Genomic DNA, 23,552 nt, shown 5'->3' on the forward strand with positions numbered 1-23,552 from the left:
CTGCAAGAAGTAGAGAGAATGTTGGGAGTGCAGCATAAATTTGGGACAGTGTATCATCCCCAGTCTCAAGGAAAAGTAGAAAGAATGAATCTGAACTTAAAAAATAAGATGGCTAAAATATGCGCACAAACAGGGTTAAGTTGGGTAGCTGCACTCCCCATTGCTTTGATGACCATACGATGTTCTGTGAATCAGTCAACAGGCTTTACCCCGTACGAGCTGCTGACCGGGAGACAGTTTCCAGCCCTTGGACAGTGGTCTCGGCGGAGCAGCCCCAGAAAAGGAACAGGTCTCATGCTGAATATTTTAACGAGTTGAAAGCCCTTGTGTCCAGTTTCACAAAACAGGTGACGTGTGAGAACCCCAGAGAGAAAGGAGAGGTCCCTGACGCCAAGGCGGTGTGGCTAAAGGTCATCAAACGCAAGTGGAAGGAACCCAGGTGGACAGGTCCATACGAGGTGACAGGGCGGACGGCTACAGCGGTCCAGCTGAAAGGGAAAGGCGACACCTGGTTCCATTGGACGCAGTGTGCGGCAGCAGACGAGAGCCTAGTGGACGAGGACCCGGCGCCACCGGACACGGGGAGCAACAAATCTAAGAGGAAAATAAATCCTCTCCCCCGTGCAACGGGCCGATCGGTAGTCTACCCGAAAGGCCGAAGCAAGAAGAACCGCTGAGGAGGAGGTCGCCGCGCCTACAGAAAGGAGCAACCACAAACTGAGTGGCCGGAGAAGGGTAGCTGAAACAGAGAAAAAGCAAGCAGCAAAGAGACTCAGAAAAATCACGCTTTGTATTCTTTTATTTTTAATCATTAAATACACGCTGAAAGATGCCACGCCGTGAATTAGACCCTCATGAAGAGAGGGCACAAATTAAAATATTACTTGGTATTGTGAGTTTGATGTCTGTGATGATATTAATTATGGCCGTATGTTTGCTCGTTTATACTCTGCAGAAAAACCCAAGCGAACTGTCCGGACCCGGAGGCCAGCCCACTCCAGCACCACAAAAGGGATCGTTCACTGAAACGGGGCCAAGGGTGAGAACAAAGCGTGAAATCTCGGGTATAAAGGATGGGTGTCTCAGCAGATATAAGGGGCTAGAGCTGGACTATGTTAAAGGGTCCACAAGTGCCTATACGTTTGACTTATGTGAAGTGATAGATTGCGAAGGGGTAAATAGCAGCTGGAGGGGATATGATGTGTGGATTTGTAGTCACCCTGCCATATGCACACGGGGAGGGAGCTCTCACTCCAGTCGGGGAAGTCACGCTGTCCTGGGGTCTTATACTGCAGGCCAGTGGTGTATTCCTGGTTGGGGAAATGTGGTAGGATGGACCGGAGTGGGGTGGCAGCCGCAAGTGCCTGAAGGGTTAAAAGGGATAGCAATACAGAGGGATTTTTCCACTTCTCAGAACCCCATCACCCTTTCCCTGGGTCCTTGGAATGCTCTCCCTAGGTCAGAAAGTGCGGGAGGTGTGTTTTACCTGGTAATCGGGATAGATATGGTGGGAACAGATCCGACAGGGGTAATTAGGATAAATCTTGTCAACCCAAAACCCGAGCCGGTAGGAAACGAGTCGTCCACCGCAGCACCAGAGGAACGGGAACCAAAAGCCAGGCGAGTCCTCACGGTAGATTATACGAGGTTAAAACCAAAGGATTTGATAGAACGCGCCACCGGGTTCAGTGACAGCAACCTGTGGCTGGACTGGATGGCATTAAATGCCGAGGAGCAGCAGGTGTCAAATTGTGTGGCTTGTGCGTCGGCTAGACCACGTTTGTTTACAGAACCAGCACCACTACATCCAGAGGATCAGTGGGGCTATGACTGTATGCTGCAACTGACCAGAGGAGTGGTGAGCACTGGAAACTGCACGGTGTTGTCCAGTTTATTTCCCCCAACCGATAAACATACGAAGGCGGGACCATTTATGCCGAAAAAAGATAATTATACGTGTTTTAAGTTCTCCACAGATCACGTGAAATATGAGGTGGGAGAAATTGACCCAAGTTGGTGTTTGGTTACCAAAACGGGGAGAACCACAAACAATGTAAGTGATGCAAACACTTTGATTGGGACCTGGGCTAGAAGTGGGCTTTATTATTACTGTGGACACAAAACTCTTTTGGCTCGTGTTCCTCTGGGAAGCGTGGGGACGTGCGCAATGGTGAGGCTAGGTGCGCCACTTATGTTAATAGGAAATCGGGTGAAGGCATTCCCAAAGCACGACACACGCACACTGACAGCTAGGCGCAAGAGACACGTTCTGGGAAAAAGAGGGGCTGAGGGAACACATGCTTATGATCCTAGGATGGACTCGCCGACCTGGATAGACTCAATAGGGGTGCCCCGGGGAGTTCCAAATGAGTATAAGCTGGCAGATCAAATAGCCGCCGGGTTTGAAAATATTCCAATAATCGCTGCTCTCTTTCCTGTGACCCCTAACAAGAATGTGGATAGAATTAATTATGTTCACTATAATCTGCTGAGACTCTCTAACCTTACTCGAGATGGGATGGAAGGGCTAGTGGAGCAAGTGGGTCCGACCTCGTTGATGGGGGTGCAGAATAGAATGGCTTTAGACATGCTGTTAGCAGAACGAGGCGGTGTATGTGCGATGTTCGGTGATCAATGCTGTACTTTTATTCCTAATAACACGGCTCCAGACGGGTCAGTCACTCGAGCTTTAGAGGGGCTGAAAACGCTCTCTAAGACCATGCACGAACATTCGGGAATTGAGAATCCGCTGGAGGGCTGGATGACCTCGGTCTTCGGACAGTGGAAAGGGTTTGTACTTCCCATTATGCTTTCATTAGCTGTGTTGATGGGTATTTTGGTGACCTGTGGCTGTTGTCTCATTCCTTGTGCCCGAGCTCTGTTAGAAAAGGTGATCACGAAGGCAGTGGATCCAGGAGCAGAAGCCCACATACCCATGATGCCTTTGATGGACATGGGAGTCGCTGTGTGGGACGAGGAGTGAAGCACCTGAAAAATATGGTGACCTCTGGTCAGTCAGAGGTCAAAAGGGGGAATGAGGGGTCTGAAAAGTGCTTTTGCCATGATGTAATCTGTAATTTCCACAAAGTATGCTGATCAGTGTAATTTTCAATGATTGAACTGTAGTAGAGACGAGCAAACATATTGGTACATCTGAGAAGAGAGAACTTTTGTTATGAAAATGATTTTTATCTTTTACACATGATTGCATTTGAGCTTATTAAAGAGCTGTGGCTCCTGGTCAAGTGAAGGTCAGAAACTCTTGGCAGGCGTTAAGGATCAGCCAATACACGGTGAGGAGGACAGGAGCTCCGAAAGGAATGGCAACACACCTGCTTACACGTCAGATGCCTGGAGTTATATCCTTATATCCTTGAGAGCTAAGAGTTAAGTTTGTATCATTTATCATTTATATCCTTTTAAGTAAGTTTAAGTTTCATTTATGTTCAGTTTAAGTAAGTTTCCTTCATGGTTCGAGTGTGACATTTAGCCTAGAAATCACACAGAGTTCAGCTGTGTATGTGCACAGGCCTTATGTCTGGGTATGACAGAGGTGTGAGGTGAAGCTGGGGTGCAGACCAGGTCATGACACATACTTAGCATACACTGCAGACACACATACACACCATAACAGATCTATTTTGGTAGGGCAGAAGTGGAGATGTATTTTTGCTGCAATTGCAGAATTGTGCCGAAGTACTTAGAGGAAGTGCAACTGATGTCGAGACAAGAGACGTAATATTCTTTAAACTATGTTAAAGTTCACGGAACATTTTGTGGTTTAAGTGACGTAAGCTGTACTTTGTCTATTTTTGTAAAAGAGGGGGGCTTTGTTATTGTACCCATATAAAACCTTTGTTTAATCATCGTGAGTTCAGTTCGATTGCTGACTTTGCCCAGCTTCGGACTCCACGCGTGTAATCAATAAATCTTTGTTTTGACCACATCTTCCGGACCAGAGTTGTTATTTGCTTGTGAGCCCTCCGTACTCCTTTTCTCCAACTTTTGAACCTTAACACTGCCATACTGCTCCTGAATAGAAGGGAGGTTTAATTCAATTCAATTTTATTTCTACAGCACCAAATCACAACAACAGTTGCCTCAAGGTGCTTTATATTGTAAGGTAGACCCGACAATAATACATTCAGAGAAAAACCCAACAATCATATGACCCCCTATGAGCAGCACTTTGGCGACAGTGGGAAGGAAAAACTCCCTTTTAACAGGAAGAAACCTCCGGCAGAACCAGGCTCAGGGAGGGGCGGAGCCATCTGCTGCGACCGGTTGGAAGACAGGATAAAGACATGTTGTGGAACAGAGGCAGAGATTAATAAGAAGTGTGATTCAGTGCAGAGAGGTCTGTTAACACCTAGTGAGTGAGAAAGGTGACTGAAGAAGAAATACTCAATGCATCATGGGAATCCCCCAGCAGCCTACTCCTATTGCAGCATAACTAAGCGAGGATTCGGGGTCACCTGATCCAGCCCTAACTATCCAGCAAAAGGGGAAGTTTTTAACCATAATCTTAAAAGTAAAGAGTGTCTCTCTCTTAACATTGATAGAGAGGTTATGCTTCCCACAACACTTATTGTGTCACTAGCAGTAAATGACTGTATTTTAAGTGGATATTCTGTCTTTGCTCTTTTAATAACAGTCTCCACATTTCTCCTTCCTGTTTAGTTCCAGTGTGTTTCCTGACTTGAAGGGCACATCCTTTGGGAAACTCAGCGTCTCTCCATTTAACCTGGGTTTCTGTTTGGGGTGGATGGTGATCTTTCTGGTGACAGTGGCATTACATTTGCTGATTTAACTGCAAACAGATGGAACATAGTACTCCAGGTCCACCCTGCCCTCCTCAGTCGCCGCCTCTCTGAAGGTTTGGTTTGCTCAAAGCAGTTCTGAAGGATGGAAACTGCTGTGCTGAGCCACACTGTGATGATCTTCTGTGTGGGCTTGTGCTTAAGCACAGGACAGGGAGCAGGAATCAGCATGATGTTTATGTGGTTAGAGAAATCAGTTGGTGTACACCGGATCTAATGTGTTGTTTCCCCAAAGCAGGATTTTCGCCAGCTTAACGTGGTTAAAGTCATCTTCTACTATGAAAAACACAGAGCCATGCTGCATGTTGCAGGCATGGTGTTTATCCATTTCTGTTATGAAAATGTGCATTGGCTCCAAAACTCTTTGCAGGTACTCATTCTGAGTCAAATTAGGGCTTTTTTTTTTGTCCAGCAAGTGGACATTAGAAAGAGAGTGTTGACTAAGCAGATCTGTTCTTAGTTTTTAGCCTGGCTAGCAGGCCCACTTCTGGATGTCATAGAACTGCAGTACAAGCCTATCAGCTTTCCATCTGTTTATAACCAAAAATATTTATATTTACCCTCAAAAGAAGAAAAACAAAGCTATGATGTGGGGTTTGGAAATTCAGTGCATTTGTGGCAGCTGTCAAACAAAAAACTGTAAAGTTCCTACCAGCATGTGAAGACAGTTTTGTGAAGTTTTGATCTGCATGGGTCAGTACTGATGATTCCTGCTGATGACGTATTAAACTCTGCACAACATGCCCCATATACTCGGTACACTTTGCCTTTAGACCTGCTTGAACTTTTTTATGGTATAGGCTCACCAAGGTGAAGGAAAGATTCTCTCACTGTAGCGTCGTGTGGAGTGATTTCCTTTTTTTTTCTCCTTAGCTTGATTAATTACAAACATTTACTTAGCAAGTTACTTCATATTGTAACCTATGCATGCTTTTTTTCTCCTCTTCTCCTCTCCTCTCCTCTCTCCTTTGTTCGCCGTCATGTGATCCTGAATCCAGCCTTAGTTACACTGGAATATCTTATGCTGCTGGGGGCTTTTTTTCTTCTCTTAACCCAGGGATGTCCAACTCCAGGTCTCAGGTCCTGCAGGTTTTAGCTGTCTCCTTGATCCAACACAGCTGATTTAAAAGGCTAAATTACCTCCTCCACATGTCTTGAAGTTCTCCAGAGGCCTGGGAATGAACTAATCATTTGATTCAGGTGTGTTGACGCAGGGTGAGATCTAAAACCTGCAGGGACACCGGCCCTTGAGGCCTGGAGTTCGACATCCCTGTCTCAACCCTTTTTACTCACCATGTATTTATACACCACTCTGCATTTAATTTCATGAGTTATTATTCATTTTTGGCCTTTTGTCCTGTCTTCCTCCCCTCCCCTCTAATCAGCAGATGGCCCCGCCCCTCCCTGAGGCTGGTTCTGCCGGAGGTTTCTTTCTGTTAAAAGGGAGTTTTTCCTTCCCACTTTTGCCAAAGTGCTTGCTCATAGGGGGTCGTCTGATTGTTGGGTTTTCTCTGTATTATTGTAGGGTCTTTACCTTACAATATAAAGCTGTTGTTGTGATTTGGAGCTATATGAATAAAATTGAATTGAATTAGCTGTATAGTCTCTTGAAAATGTATCTATCAAGCGAATGTTTGCTAAGGACATTTACATCATTACACTTGAAGTGTGATAATTACACTTTTTTATTACACTTACACGTGTAATAATGATGAATTACAGTTTGATGGTTAATTGTAGCACTTTTTTATGTTTAACTTTGGACTATACAATGTTATATTGCTGTCATTTTTGCACTTTTTAAGTCTAATAGAATTTTTGTCAGATTAAAAAATTTCCAGTACAAATTAGTTGAAGGTTGATTTGGATGCCACTCCAATCAGAAACTGTTAATTAAGCTTAAGTATAGCATGAATGCAGCACTCTCGGTTCTCTAATAAACTCACTGTACACAGGTGCCAGTTTAGCTCACTAAACCAGCTAGCACAGATCAGGAAACCTTAATGTCACATTTTAACACGCTTGGTATCCACTTAGTAACACTATTTCGTATATATACTATGCTTTAAATGACTTTAACCAAAGTTCCTCTGTGTCAATGAGATCATAGCCATATTTTGAGAACAATAACCCAAAATAATGACAAAGCCCAAAACTATCAGATCAACCAGGATGTCTTGTTTTCTAGGAAAAATTGCTGCCACCAAAACCTGACCAGAGCCTGATGTGGACTTCTATTGCTCTTTATACTTTCTCATCTGAAAAGATCCTACGCTGCATCACATTCAAAAATAACACTATAGGTGGAGCTGCAGTGTAAAAAGGCCAAGATAAAAAGTCCTGGCAAAACCTCAGTTTGTGACTAGCTGGGAGTGAGAATGTGTTAGCCTGGATTTATCAAACATGCAGCAGCTAAACAACAGGTTTTTTTTTTCCAGCTGTTGATTAATAGAAGCTAAAATCAGACTGAGTATTAGACAGAAACACAATTTCAGAATCATTGTCTTGTTTGTCTGTTTTACTAAAGTATAAATAATGTCACAGTTCTGGCTCAGTTTGACCCAGCTTTTTCTGTTTCGGTTTTGTTTTTCTAAATTATGATTTGTTTGGGGTTTTGAGTTGTGCTGGTTTGACTTTGTTTTAAGGGTTATTCTTGGTTTTGTTCTCTTTACGTCATTTGTTATTCTGGCCTCTAAGTCACTGTCTTCTCTGTTGCATGGGTTATATTCTTTCTGTCTACCTCTTAGTGTCAAGTTTGCGTTTTTGTGATTTGTTTCTTATTTCCTGTTTTACTTTGAAAGTTCATGTCTCATGTCAGTGTGTTCAGTTTTACTTCTCCCCTGTCTCGTTAGCCTAATTTCTCCCAGCTGTGTCTCCCTCCTGTTGCCCATTCCCTGATTACTGCCCTGTGTATATAAGCCCTGTGTTTTCCTGTGTTCTCTGTCACGTCGTACTTTCTCCATGCTATGTGTTTGTTGTGTTCCAGTGTTTCTACTTTGTTTTGTTTCTGTGAGAGTTATTTTTATGAGGAGTTTTTCCAGCAATAAAGCTGCGTTTTCAGTTTAAATCCCGTCTCCAAGAGTCCTGCATTTTGGTCCGACCACTTCTGCCTGCCTGCCACACAGCCAACCATGACAAATAAAGGCAACTGGTTAACAAACCAATTAATTTTATTTTTATCCCTCCAAATTTCAAAGATTTCAGTTTTGCTTTATTTAGAAAAACTTTTAGCTACTTGCATAGCATGTAATATCTGTGCTAATTGACAAACTTTTGCCTTCTAAATAAGAAAACCTTCTCCTGTCTTCCTCGCCTCACCCCAACAGGTCAGAGTCCGCCCATCACTGAGCCCGGTTTTGCTTAAAGTTTGTTTCTGTTAAAAAGGAGTTTTTCCTTCCCACTGTCACCAAAGCGCTTTCTCATCATGTGATGGGCTTTTGGGGCTTTTCTCTGTTATCTTTTCATTATTGTAGGGTCTGTACCTTACAATATAAAGCACCTTAAAGCAACTGTTGTTGTACTTTGGCGCTTTGTAATAAAATTGAATCGAACTGAAAACTTCTGCATATACCACCCACTGCTCAAAATTTAAGTCTTGAGTATTATTTAAAACATTTGTCCCTGGCCCAGGATTTCTCATTCAATGCATCCTTATGGCCTCCTGTTGCTGTTGTTTTCTTTCATAGGACAGCTAATGTCTTGTCAGTCGTGCTGCTTTTGAAGTCCTAAGCCATCCACACTCAGTCATGGTTGGTTTGGCCAAAACAGAGCTGTAAATGAAAACCAGGCCCTGGCACAACACATGCACACTCAGGGCTATCTGGGCCATGTTTATAATGGTCAGATATCTGATGAAGCATCTCGATGTTTTTCCTTATGGATCTATATGTATGGAGTTTTCTAACATGGAAGAGACACGTGTGAATGTGAGCACATCTACACATTTAGATATGGTGGCACACAAAACAAATCTGGAAGGCCTCAAACGAGGCTGAGTTTGTGTGTCTGCACCCACACACACGGAAACACACAAAAGAGAAAGAAGTAGGGCATGAAATGTCCCAGTGTGAAAAATGAATGAATAAATATTTCAAAATAAAAGCAGCTCGGTGAGCAGTTACTGCTGATGGGAAACTACTCAACTACTCTTTCAAACATCTCAGCTCATTTCAGGTTAGCGCTCATCTGAAAATAGACATCCATTAAATGAAGTAATGTGAAATACTTTACTGTAAAATGAATACCTTAATGAATAACGTTACACAAATCAGGTCAACTCAACATGACATTCCACATAGACAAAGAAAAATCAGTTTATTGCATGAACAAGAAATAAGAGTGTGACCAATATTAGCAACCAAAGTAAGCTCAATATTGACATTGCATTTAATTTAAAGCTCTAATATCTGAAAAGAAATGTTTTTACATCTGTAAAAGTGTGCACCTGCTTATTTTGTTGTTTGAAGTGTATGTAAACCAAGACCCTTGTGCAATTGGCATCTCATCCGCATGCTATCTGCATACTGCCTTCATTTCTCAGGGAAACATTTACCTCCAGGTGAAGAGGAGAAAGCAGTGACACTGTTGTTCGAGAGAATTTTGCACCACTAAGAAAGACAAAGTCTGGTTGGAGAAACAGAAACAACAACAATTTTAATAAAACAGCAAAAAAATGTATTTTAGTCAACTAAAATGTATATTATTTGACTAAGAGTGTTGTAACATTTAACATTCTGTCTACATTGCTTAAGCAAGAGTTTAAATGAGATGAGAACCTGTTAAGATGATCGTCCTGTCTCACAGGCAAATAGAAAGTGTTACAGGTGTTAATATTAGTATAAATATTAATAATCTTCTATTATCACATATTAAATAATAAACATATAAATATCAAGATTTAAATACTTCTTTGCACAAAATATGCAGTGTCTTGAAAGACTGACAAAATGATGTCACAGGTTTTTGCTGTCCTGTTTCCCTGTGGTGCCCCCTGTTCTGGGCTGGCAGAGGTTAGGGGGTTCTGTCAGTTCAAACCCCAGTTAGCTCCACTGTGCCTAAAATAGCTCAAGTCCGGACAGGGCAACACAAAGAGGTTTTATCTGGAAGCCCTGTCCCTTTTCAAAACAACATAAAAGAATGGTTGTCTCCAAACCTAAAACGATACATCAAAAGTAAGAAAACTCAACAGTTGACTGTGCTGTACAAGCAAAAAGGCTGGGATGTGTGCTATGATCAGGAAACACAGGATCCCTCTATTACATTTTGGGAAAGAAAAAAAAAGAATCTGTTGTTGTTATGCAGAGACAGGCAGACAGGATCTCTGGGCATCCGAAGCACACAGTTACTTGCAAATTGTGTTTTTACCGATTTTTTCCGGGAGAATCCAGAATTTCAGTGCCCCTCCTGAAAATCTCCCGGAGCCACCATTCTCCCGAATTTCTCACCATTTCCACCCAGACAACAAAATTGCTAAACCATCCTTAACTGGGCTGCCCTTTCCGGCCGGACAATAATAACGGTGACACCTCGAAGTCAAGTGCAGGAATCAGAACAAAGGAAGAGGAAACAGAAGAGAAATGGCAACGACCAGTAAGAGAAGGAAATATGAGTGCAAGTTCCAAAATGATTGGAAAAAAGAATTTGATTTCATTCAGGACAGCTCGAAGGGAAAGGGGTATGCTGCTATAACTGGTTGGGCGACCTTTTGCAACAACAACTGCAATCAAGTGTTTGCGATAACTGGCAATAAGTCTTTAACAGCACTGTGGAGGAATTTTGGCTTGCACATCTTTGCAGGATTGTTGTAATTCATTCAAATTGGGGTGTTTTTAGCCACAAACTGCCTTTTTAAGGTTATGTCACAGCATCTCAATCGGATTCGGGTCAGGACTTTGACAGGGTCAAAGTCTTCATTTTGCTTTTCTTAAGCGTTCAGAGGTGGACTTACTGGTGTATTTTGGATCAATGTCCTGTTGCAGAAGTGCACTTCAGCTTTAGGTCACAGACAGACATTTTCCTTCAGGATGTTTTGGTAGACGGCAGAATTCACAGCTCCATTTACCACAGCAAGTCTTCCAGGTCCTGAGGCAGCAAAACAGCCCCAGACCATCACCACATTTTGCTTTCAGTATGATTTTCCTTTTCTGAAATGCTGTGTTACTTTTAGGATGTAATGGGGCATGCACCTTCCAAAAAGTTCAACTTTTGTCTCATCAGTCCACAGAACACTGTCCCAAGTCTTAGGGGTCATCAATATGTTTTCTGGTGAAACTGAGACGAGCCTTTATGTTCCTTTTACTCAGCAATGGTTTTCGTCCTGGAACTCTACCATACAGGCCATTTTTGCCCAGTCTCTTTCTTATGGTGGACTCATGAACACTGACCTAGGAGGTAAGTGAGGCCTGCAGTTCTTTGGATGTTGTCCTGGGGTCTTTTGTGAGCTCTTAAAAGAATCGTTGCTTGTGCTCTTGGGGTAATTTTGGTTGGCCGTCCACTCCTGGGAATGTTCATCACTGTTCCATGTTTTTGCCATTTGTGGACATTGGCTCTGACTGTGGTTCGTTTGAGTCCCACAGCTTTAGAAATTTCTTTATAACCTTTTCCAGACTCAGAGATCTCAGTTACTTTGTTTCTCATTTGTTCCTGAATTTCCTTGGATTGTGACATGATGTCTGGCTTTTGAGGAACTTTTGGTCTACTCCACTTCACCAATCAGTTTTACACAAGGGTAAGAAGTTTTGGACTTTTTTCCCCTTAACAGTGAACACATTCATTTAAGTGTGACAAACATACAAAAAAATAGGAGATCAGGATGGGGGCAAACGCTGTTTTATACCACTGTATGTGTGACTTGTCACTGTCACTCTTACCGCCTTACACACACACACACACACACACACACACACACACACACACACACACACACACACAAGGACATTTGGGGAGCAAAGCAACTCGTGACAACATGTGACATTAGGAAATCCATGACACTGAAATATGACAAGGGGAGAGAGAAGGTGGGTCAGTCCACACTATGTCTGTTTTATTGCATTTGTACTTGAGAGACCTTATCAGTAAGGTGTGTTAAGAAAATCCGTGTGTCAGAAAGATGAGTATTAAACACTCCAGAACAAACTCTGGTGTTGCATGTCTGAGTGTGTAGGGGACTCTGCTGCTGGGAAAAAGGACCCCCTGGCTTAAAATTCAAGCATGTGATAATGGGGCTCTGGTTATGTAACGGAAAGCAGTGTGTGTGTTTATATGTGTGTGGCAGGGGCTCGTACTGGATGGGAGCTTGAACAAAACAAGCAGGGGTTTCTTCTCCACAGTGCGTGAAGGAATGCCCATGAATCCAGAGACATTAGATTTGTGTCCAGCCCTGCTTACACGTTGCAGGGTACTTAAAAGACCTTAGGCCCACATATGTCATCACTGTTTTCACACTTACAATAAGGCTTTGAATTACTTTTTCATATTAACTTATACACAACACAAAGCTCCAGTGTGATAAAGGCTTAAATCTGTAGTGACTCAGAATAACATTTCTGATCCTTAAAGCTGCAGATGGAAGTGACAAAGTGTTTGTTTCACTTTCTTTTTAAAGATTTCCAAGACTTCATTATACAGATATTACATAATATCTTTGTAGGGTCTTTATCGCACAATATATAGCACATTACACAACTGTTGTTTTGATTTGGTACTATAAAAATAAAACTGAACTGAATAGAATAAAGACTGTTTTTTTTTTCATACCCTGTTAACCCACAAATGCAGACTTTGGTTGTCCTTAAAACGTTAAACAGTGTTTCACATGTAACATGTTTGTCTGATAATAGGTCAATGTAAATATTGTTGGACATAAAGTATAAACCCAGACACAATGACAACATGTGTCTGATTGGCTTAGGTGCCCTATCACCGCTGTTCGTCAAAAAAGATGACACATAGATGGCACAATACTTATAATGTGTCATCTATGTGTTATAATTACTTACTAATATATGTCTTTCATCCTGTCTTCCTTCTCTCACCCCAACCGGTCACAGCAGATGGCCCCGCCCCTCCCTCAGCCTGGTTCTGCCGGAGGTTTCTTCCTGTTAAAAGGGAGTTTTTCCTTCCAACTGTCGCCAAAGTGCTTGCTCATAGGGGGTCATATGATTGATGGGTTTTTCTGTGTATGTATTATTGTAGGGTCGACCTTACAATATAAAGTGCCTTGAGGCAACTGTTGTTGTGATTTGGTGCTGTGTAAATAAAACTGAATTGGAATTGAATTACTTAAATCTTTTGGATTAAAGATGAAAATCTGCATTTCATATTGATGGTTTGATGCAAAATTCACAGCTGTGGTGTGAAAGAGGCAAAATTACATAAAAAATCTTTTTTGTAATCATCGTGGATAATCTTATGGAGCTCTGAGAGCTGTACAAATGATACATGCTTTAAAATTGTCATTTTACAATCAATGTTAATAGTAAGATTTACATATTGACTCTTTAAAAGTCAGCAAGTAGCATTAGCACATTAAACACTGAAAACAACAGGGCTTTTAAAACTTTTGTTTCATTATACTACATATGTATATTTATATGGCACAGTGCAGAATTGTAGGAAATAACATATTGTCGAAGCTTTGGCCTCCCTGACCATTCTGTGCTCCTTAAAACAGCTGTCTTAGATTTTAACTCTGGTTTAAAGTTCATCAAGTTTACACTTTCTGCTCAGCCCAACTCACACAGCACATGATCACTGCCAGAGATTGCACATAATGAAGGAAGTGCATGCAAATTCTCTGTCACTATGTCAGTGCCACGTCACACCTGCCAAAAAGATCCTGTGGCTGAATCCATAATGGAATGGTTAGGAAAAGTGCTGTTGTGCTCAGCCAAGAAAGATTTTTTCAGCAGACGCATACACAGTGAGAGAAGCAAAGTGATCATGTGACAAAGAATAAGTCTGAAGTTCTAGACCTTCATTAGCACTTCTGGAGCTTAGTACAACTGTTGAAAGTACAGCAGGTAAAGTGTGGCAGATGCACTGGTGCTGAACCCTTACCATAGACATTTGATCTGTGTTTTAGGAACAGAGCAGTCCATACACTTGTTTCTACAATGGAAGCAATGAAACCAAGTTGCCCTTCAGGCAAGGAAGGACAACAGAGAGGGAGCAGTTTGTGCTGCAAAACTACAGTACAAAAAGCATTGCTGCCTCTGTTTATTGTATTTATCTTTGTCCATTTAATCTTGGTATTAAATGGACAAACATAAAGTAAAACAGTAAAGCCATGTTAATATAAAATAGTAAATAAGCTCAGGCATTGCTAATAACGTTAATAAAGCTTCTGTCATGGTTCTCAGTTTTTTGGACTTGAATGAATCCTGTTTCTTTTAATCTTGAAGAACGGGTTATGTTTCCTAGTTTTAGTTTTCTTGTGATGTGTCGCTCTCTCTCTACCTCGTCTCAGTCATGTCTCGGTGTTCTGTCTCCCTGACCTGTTCCCTTCTTCTTCTCTCTGTTTCATCGTCAGTCTCATGAGTCTGTCGTGCATTTCCATGTTTGATTATCCCCGTCTTAGCGTCAGGCTCGCGTTGTCTGAGTCTTGGTGTTTGTGCTACTTCATATTTTATTTTGATAGTCCTTGTCTTTTGTATATTGTGTTCAGTTTTGCTTCCTTTGTCTCGTTATGTCCCATTTGTTCCAGCTATGTTTCCATGTGTTTCCACTTCCCTGTTCACCCCTCAGTGACTGAGACCTAGACCTGCTGCAGTTTGCCTACCAGCCAAACACCGGGGTGGATGACGCTGTCACAGTGCGCCAGGAGCACTATGAGAGTCATGTTTTTTGATTTCTCCAGTACCTTCAACACAATCTAACCCTCAGTGCTAAGGGGGAAGCTGCAGGGAGCGGGAGTGGAGTGGGGAAACTTATCAAACTGGTCAAGAGGGCCAGCTCTGCCCTGGACTGTCCGCAGACGTCCATCGAGCAGGTTGGGGAGGAGAGGATGTTGTCTAAGCTAACATCCATCATGGACAACACCTCCCACCCCACATGAGACTATACGAGCCCTGAGCAGCTCGTTCAGCAGTAGACTTTTACACCCACAGTGTAGGAAGGAGCGCTACCGCAGGTCATTCTTACCAGCAGCTGTCAGACTCTATAACACAGTTTAACATCCTTTATTCATCCTACTCACCAGCTGTTTGTTCACTGTACGTTTTATACATATCCTTGTACAATTTGTAAATTCATATTTCTGTACATTGTTACCTGTTTATACGAACTTCAGTTGCTTATGTATATAGGACCACTTTGTCTTCCTTTTATATGTTATATTCCTCCTGCTATAAGAGCTGTGTAACACCGAAATTTCTCATTCGTGGGATAATAAAGGTTTATTCTATTCTATTCTATTCTATTCTATTCTATATATTGTTGCCGTTTTCCTCTGTCCTTTGTCTGTCACCTGCCCCTGTGCCTCCAGGTTTCAAAGTAATATTTTATTTCAATAGTTTGGTTAATGAAGATGAGTCACTGTGGAAGATAGAAATAGAAAGACAGTAATAGGTATTAGTATTAACATGAAGTTATGAGCTCATCTGTAATCTGTACTTTTCATACTAATGACAGATGGTCCTTCAATATAAATTACCTGCATCCAGCCTGAGGTAAGTTACTGCAAAATTTATACCAATATGTTTAATGTATAGCTGCATGAAAACAAAATCAAAAATTCATCGTACTATACATGAACAAAAGAACAGGTTGATTGCTACAGACCTCCACCATAACAACCTGATTTTTCCTTAGTATTGACCTTCACCTTCACAAAGTCTAAAGCATTCACCTTTAGATTTTTATTTTCCTTTTTTTATAAGAAGAAGAACTGTAGCTTACATTTTAAAAAGTGACTTGGGTAAAACAGAGCCACAAGACGACATTACAGCTTTACAAGCCTCTGTGTTTATTTGATTATCAGGATGACAAATCTCACCCCTTGTTTTCAACAGTGATCACACCAGCAGATACACTTAAACATTTATAGACATAAATTAATGTACCAAAGTAAATCAATCTCTCTGTTTTTTCATCTCTTTTTTCAGCTCCTCACCTGTTGGAATCCATCCTTTGCATTACTGTCATCTTGTGGCCAAAGCAATCTCAAAGAGATTTTCAAAACTGCATCTTTTTGGTCAACTAAACAACTAGTTTTACACAAGCAACTTTCAGCAACGTCTAAAACCTTTTCTTTAATAAACTGGCAGTTTCCAGGGGTTCACTCACCTGCCAGCAACCTCAAGCAACAATTCAGGGAATATATTTTTTCCTTGGAATATATTTTTGCATCCATCCATATGATCCTCTTAGTTGGTGCATAAGTGAACTGCATCCAAAAAATAAACACATATTTTAAAAACAATTAACTGTAGACTTTAGCTGAAATGATTAATTGCTATTAGATAAATATAAGATAATATCAAGTACACTAATAGCATGCATGACAAGGCAACACTTACACTGGTATTCAGACTCACATTCCTGATATTTACATTTTCACACAGAGCAAAAAATGAGCAAAAACATACATATTGATCCTCACCATGCTAATTTTTCTTTGACTACCCTGTTTACTCTTCCTTTTTCAATTTCAAACATCTCCCTTCTGCGTAGTTGATGCCCTTATCATTATTATTATTATTATTCTGGGGTGTATGTGTGCACGTCTGTGTACTTGTGTGCATGATTACACACAACAAATGGTCTTCCACAGTCCTCTCAGATTACACTGGCACAGAGAAAAGCGAGGTCATTCCTAAAAGAATGAAAAAGTAAAAATGAGCCAGTCAGACACGGTGAATCATGTCAGCAATAAACTCCAGACTAAGAATGACCTCACATTGTTTTATAACATTATGTTATGTAAGTAATGTTTGCAAGGAAAGAAAACAGATGTACTTTTTACTATCAAACTGTGGTGCAGGCATCTGGATACAAACTGCACAATGTGTAATATCACCTTGAATGTAATTACTTTTATCTGAAGTGAAAATAAGTGATGATTGTTTCCCTATATGCAGATTTGGGAAATACTTTTGTAAGTAGAATCTGTACATTTTATTTTTATATCTGTCTTGGTGCATGCTCAATCATCCAGGCAAGTAAATCCCAAAAGGTTGATTCTGTTCATCTGGACGTGGCGTTTTCAATGGGAGAGACGTTTCGTCACTCATCCAGGTGACTTCTTCAGTCTCAGCTGACTGCAGGTTTCACCAATCTTATAAACAGTACATTTGCACAGTGACTGAAGCCAGCACTATTTAATGAACAATGGGCTGTGAGATCAGTTCCTTGATCATTAATATGCAAATTGTCATGAGCATTGATCAACAATCACTGATTAAAGACCACTGATCAGTGGCCATGAGTACCATTCACAGAGAGTTGATGAATGGCTGCAATTACTGTAAGATGGTGAAAGATGTACCCTTAGCCCCCTCCTCGATTCAGAGATGGTCTACAGGAGAAGAGTGAGCATTAAGGAAGTAATGATTTTTTACTGACAGTTAAAAAATCATTTTTAACAAAAACTGTTTGTATTCCAATTTCGCACAGTGTGTTGATAGCTAAAGATCCAGCTGCTGTATTTCCAGGGAGAGAAAAGAGTGCAAGATAAGTTCACCTAGAGGAAGAAGAAAGAAAGGACAGGAGAGGAAGAAGGGAGGTTATATTTAAAGGCAAGCACTGCTCAGTGACACCCAATAAACTTCAAATTTAAAGATTGTATGTAATGATCTTAGCATAACCACACATGAAGAATCTCTCTTTAACTGCTGACTGTCCTCATTTTGAAAAAAAAGTTGTTTTTTATTCTCTTTCACAGCTTGTGTCCTGCATAACTGACCACATTCATTAGAATTAAAATTTAGATTTGAATAACATTTGTATTCTCATGCACTAATATTATTTTATTATTATGTTAATGTAGAAAGATTCAGTTACCTTTGCATAAAAAATAAAAGTAAGTAAATTGTCTTTCAAGGATCTAAATTTTTACTTTCCTATACTTTTTCCCTTTTACTTGAGTAAAGAAGTTGATTTCAGTTCTTCAACTTTTACTGGAGTATGCTTTCTTTCAAGTTTCTCTACCTCCAGATAAATAAAGAATGTCTGACACCTCTATGCATATGGTAAATGGCCTGTATTTGTATAGCGCTTTACACTACATTCAGTCATTCACACACACTAGTGATGGCAAGCTACATTGTAGCCACAGCTGCCCTGGGGCGCACTGACAGAGGCGAGGCTGCCGGACCCGGGCCCTCTGACCACCACCAGTAGGCAATGGGTGAAGTGTCTTGCCCAAGGACACAACGACCGAGACTGTCGGAGCCGGGGCTCGAACTGGCAACCTTCCGATTACAAGACGAACTGCCAACTCTTGAGCCACGATCGCAGGAATTAGAGCTTAAACAAAATTTCTTGGTGTTACTTTTAAATCTTATCAGTGGAATCTACTTTAGCCGAGGTTTTTAAAAATAATAATAAATAACATCATCCTCTCCAACCTTCCTCCTCACAAAGACTAGAACAAATTAAATTAGATGAGTATAATTCAAATGATTTGATTCTGTTTCATTATTATTATTATTATTATTATTATTACTATCATCATTATCATTATTATTATTATTTTGCTTCTGCTAAATTGCTCTAATAAAATATCCTGCTTTAAAAAAAACTAAATTGTGGACATTTCCTTTTTAACCTTTGTGAAACATTAAAAGTAAAAACCTGAGTATTGATATCTCTTAGAGGTTACTCCGGGCTCTAAAAGGAACAGACATTTGGGGCTTAGTTTTTTCCAGACCACTAAATTAAACTGACTTGCATTTCAAGAGGACTGATCTAGAGGAGAGATGCTGCAACAGCTGTGGCTGATAAGACTGGATCTGCAACGCTACTCAGGGTTCCCAGTTTTTGATCAGAGGAGGCAGGGTAGACACCCAGAAGAGAGAGGTAGTTAGTACTGGGCGTGTCCGCTTACCCACTGGTTCCATCTGAGCTCTATTTTCATTTCAATTCAGTTTTATTTCTACAGCGCCAAATCACAACAAGGCACTTTAGATTGTAAGGTAGACCCTACAATAATACATACAGAGAAAAACCCAACAATCATGTGACCCCCTATGAGCAAGCACATTGGCGACAGTGGGAAGGAAAAACTCCCTTTTAACAGGAAGAAACCTCCGGCAGAACCAGGCTCAGGGAGGGGCGGGGCCATCTGCTGCGACCGGTTGGGGTGAGAGAAGGAAAACAGGATAAAGACATGCTGTGGAAGAGAGACAGAGGTTAATAACAGATATGATTCGATGCAGAGAGGTCTGTTAACACATAGTGAGTGAGAAAGGTGACTGGAAAGGAAAAACTCAATGCATCATGGGAATCCCCGGCAGCCTACGCCTATTGCAGCATAACTAAGGGAGGATTCAGGGTCACCTGGTCCAGCCCTAACTATATGCTTTAGCAAAAAGGAAAGTTTGAAGCCTAATCTTGAAAGTAGAGATAGTGTCTGTCTCCTGAATCCAAACTGGAAGCTGGTTCCACAGAAGAGGGGCCTGAAAACTGAAGGCTCTGCCTCCCATTCTACTTTTAAATACTCTAGGAACAACAAGTAGGCCTGCAGTGTGAGAGTGAAGTGCTCTAATAGGGTGATATGGTACTACAAGGTCATTAAGATAAGATGGGGCCTGATTATTTAAGACCTTGTATGTGAGGAGCAGGATTTTGAATTCAATTCTGGATTTAACAGGAAGCCAATGAAGGGAAGCCAAAACAGGAGAAATATGCTCTCTCTTTCTAGTCCCTGTCAGGACTCTTGCTGCAGCATTTTGGATTAACTGAAGGCTTTTCAGGGAGTTTTTAGGACATCCTGATAATAATGAATTACAGTAGTCCAGCCTGGAAGTAATAAATGCATGAACTAGTTTTTCAGCGTCACTCTGAGACAGGATATTTCTAATTTTAGAGATGTTGCACAAATGGAAGAAAGCAGTCTTACATATTTGTTTAATATGTGCATTGAAGGACATGTCCTGGTCAAAAATGACTCCAAGGTTCCTCACAGTGTTACTGGTAACACTGCCATCCAGAGTAAGAATCTGGTTAGATACTGTATTTAAGTATATATATAAGTTTTTCAGGGCCGAGTACAATTACCTCAGTTTTATCTGAATTTTAATCAGCATGATGCCATTGTGAGTGTGGTAAATGTAATTACATAATTTCCTCAGGGATTAATAAAGCATTCTGATTCTAAACATGTGCAGATTCAGATATGTTTTAAAAAAAATGTAAGCCATAGCTAGAGACTAAAGATAAGGACTACCGTACTTAATTATGGATCGCATGTACTTTATTGGAATTTGAAATAAGACAAAGAAAAGATAAAGCAAATTTTTTTTACTCCAGTCATCTGGTCAGGGTGTAACCAGTGAAAATGAACTCAGCTTTCCAAAAATAATGCTTAATTAATTATTTACAAATTTTGCATACACTTATGTTCCCTGCACTGCCCTTTGGCTAAAGTGTTTATTTGTTTTAATCTGACACTAAACATCAAGTCTGCAATCAAAAAAGGAAAAAAAAACACTTTATTAGCTATCCTTGCGGCGGACCATTTTATTAGGTACACTTGTGCCTGAACACTATTATGCACACCTGTGGCCACTTTATTAGGTTCACGAATAAGCTTAATAAAGTATGTATGTCTTCGGATGTCGATGTTCGTGACATGATCCCATCGTGTCAGGCCCAGGCACCATCGCAGCATCCGTGATGGTGCCTGGCTTCCAGACTAGCTCTTATAAATCACCTCTGTCTTCCAAACACACTGTGTGGAGACTGATAATACATGCTTTTTCTGTAAAAAAGCTGTGGAAAGCACTTGTCTTCATAAACTGAAGACACTGTGCCAGAAGTTATGTCAATATCAACTTTTAGCTCGAGGTCTTGGCTCGAGTTTTGAGCCGTGTATTTGATTTAGACAATCAGAGCGCAGAGACAGAAGCAGTGACAGTGTCAACATACGTGCAAGGCTACTGAGGCTGTCAGGGTTAACAATGGGGTATAAGTGATTCATGACTAAAGGATAATTGTGCTTGTGTCCTCACAAGCTATTTGAAAAACATTCCTTACATAACCGTCAGCCCTCAATGACACACAAGCTTTTCCATGTCAGGGTTTTGGACCAGAGGCACAAACTCTTTAAGCATTGGAAGCTTTTTTTCAGTTTGATTTTCACACAAACTTTTTAAATGATGATTTAATTTATTAGAGAAAAAAAGAGATTCAAACCTCCACGTGAAAAAGTAATTGCCACCCTTGGCAGCATCAACTTCAACCATTTGCAACTGGCAATGACTCTTTTGCATCACTCTGGAGGAATTTTGGCCCACTCTTCTTTGCAGAGTTGTTTAATTCAGTAACATTGAAGGGTTTCTGAGTATGAAGAACATCTCTGAGGTCATGCCAAAACCTTCAATTTGTCTTTTCTTTGAGCCATTCAGGACTTGCAGGTGTGTTTTGGATCAGTGTCCTGATGCAAAACCCAAATGTGCTTAAGTTTTACGGCCAGATTTTGAGGTAGAGAGGCTCGTTGTCAAGATCCAAGAGGAGTAGAGCAGCGCCAGACTATCACACTACCACCACAATGTTTGACTGGTGGTCCCAAGGCCATGGTAATTAGGGGTGCTGTGGTGCAACAGCACCCATGTCACAAAAGGCAGACATCACAGGCTGCCCTGCCAACTGCAACAAAATAAAGGTTTTTAAACACTATTCCTCTCGTTAGTTTCTTAGGAATGTAGGATTTAAAAAGTTGTGTTAAATAAGTAAAAATACTTTTCCCCAATTCACCTTCATCATGTCTAGTATAGACGTTCCACACTAGTGTATTGAGTGCCACATCAGATTTGGAATATTATAACACTCAGATGAACGAAACACTCTGGCTTATTGCGAGCTGCCACTGTGCAGCCTCATAGCAGAAGAATGGTTTATCTTTTAATGGTTTCAACTGGAGGTGCTCACCTTTGTTTCTGCCTGACATGTGCATGCTGTGAGGTTTAAATATAGTTGCACTGTGAGTACATTTTTCTCAGCTGTCATATCCACACAGCATGATGTCTTTTTATGAAATGCTGTGTTAGTTTGATGCCAGATGTAATTCATTAAGTCTATCGGTACAAGTTTTTTGGCAAATGTAAGACTGTTTCACGTTCAGCATCATATTCTGTAAATCACGTTTGTGGTGAGGACCACGTATCTCTAAAAAAATATATAAAAATTGTCGTTCATGAGCTCAGAAACACAGGCCTACATTTAGATTTTTCAAAAAGCATTTTAACATATTAATGACAAAACAATCAGCTGAATTACAAGGGTTGGGCAGTGTGTGACGTGGTTAACTGTCACGGTGGCCGATGGCCAACCGAGGGGATGTAGGGAATGAGGACCCAGGCGCGGAGCTCTGAACAACAACAGTGCGTTTATTTACAATGTGGTAAATAACGATGCACAGTTAATCCCCGTGCTCCCCAAGACTCCCGTGCGTGTCTTCCAGTGGTGTCCGTGTTCGTGCTCCCCGCTGTCGTGACTGTGCACACCCTGTGCGTGCTGCCCTTCCTCTCCACTTTCCTCCTGTAGGAAAACAATAGAGGCAGACGTTAAACACTGACCCCCGCGGGCACACACACGATCGACACTTCCTAACACACACTGACTTGGGAGTCTAACGCAATGATCCCGAGTCGGTGGGAGCTCCAAGACTCTCTTAAGTAGCTCCCCGACGAGGCCTGATCAGCAGCAGGTGCGGCTTCGGGTGTGGCCAGGCCCCTAGCAGGGCTACACCCACCAGGCCTGAAGGCGCCTGTAAACAAGGGTTCAGATACACCTGCACCCATACACACACACACACACACACACACACACATATTCATATCTACAAGGACGGAGAAGAGGGGGCAGCAAAACACCAAAAATACATATAATATAACAGGTCCATGACTGCCCAGGGATCCTGGGTCGCTCAGACCCAGGATCCCTGACATTAACAGTCAACGCCAACAGGGGGGATTAACATACTGATGAAAAATGAAGGTGTAGTGTTGGCAAAACAGCTGATTAAACTTATTACATTACATACATACATTCTCAAATATGCAAATCTGAAAGTGCTGCTGAGTCTGAACCTGCTCCAGCACAGCGTGCCTCGCTTGTCCTGATGGAATGCCAGCAGTGGTTTTACCTTGAAACTCGTCCATGGATGCCATTTTTGCCCAGTCACCTTCTTATTGTTGAGTTGTGAACACTGACCACTGAACATTGAGGCAAGTGAGGCCTGGAAGTCTTTAGATGTTGTTCTGGGTTCTTTGGTGACCTTGGATGGGTTGTTGATCCACTCTTGAAGCAATTTTGGTAGACTGGCCACTCCTGCGAAGGTTTGTCCATGTTTTTTCTGTTTGTGGGTAATAGCTCTCGGTGGTTCACTGGTGTCCTTAGAAAGCCTTAGAAATGTGAAATTTGTAAACCTTTCCACATTTTATTATCTGTCCTTGAGATTCTTTAGATTATGATTAAGATATTTAACCTTGTTCAGTTTGCTAGACTGGTTCTATTTTAGGTGAATTCTTTAAGAGGCCTGGCAGTAATCAGGCGTGGGTGGGAAATGGGTAA

General features: G+C 41.3%; 1 long non-coding RNA gene across 1 annotated transcript; it reads right to left on the bottom strand.

The window, feature by feature from the left end:
* Positions 1–22,348: 22,348 nt before the first annotated feature.
* LOC112846844 (uncharacterized) lies at positions 22,349–22,747 on the bottom strand. The gene is made up of 2 exons (XR_003220026.1): positions 22,601–22,747; positions 22,349–22,517 (listed from the first exon to the last, which is right to left on the bottom strand). It is a non-coding gene; the product is annotated as an uncharacterized LOC112846844 (long non-coding RNA).
* Between the last annotated feature and the right edge of the window lie 805 nt (positions 22,748–23,552).

This window comes from Oreochromis niloticus, linkage group LG5 (genome assembly GCF_001858045.2).
Source record: "Oreochromis niloticus isolate F11D_XX linkage group LG5, O_niloticus_UMD_NMBU, whole genome shotgun sequence".
Taxonomy (NCBI): domain Eukaryota; kingdom Metazoa; phylum Chordata; class Actinopteri; order Cichliformes; family Cichlidae; genus Oreochromis; species Oreochromis niloticus.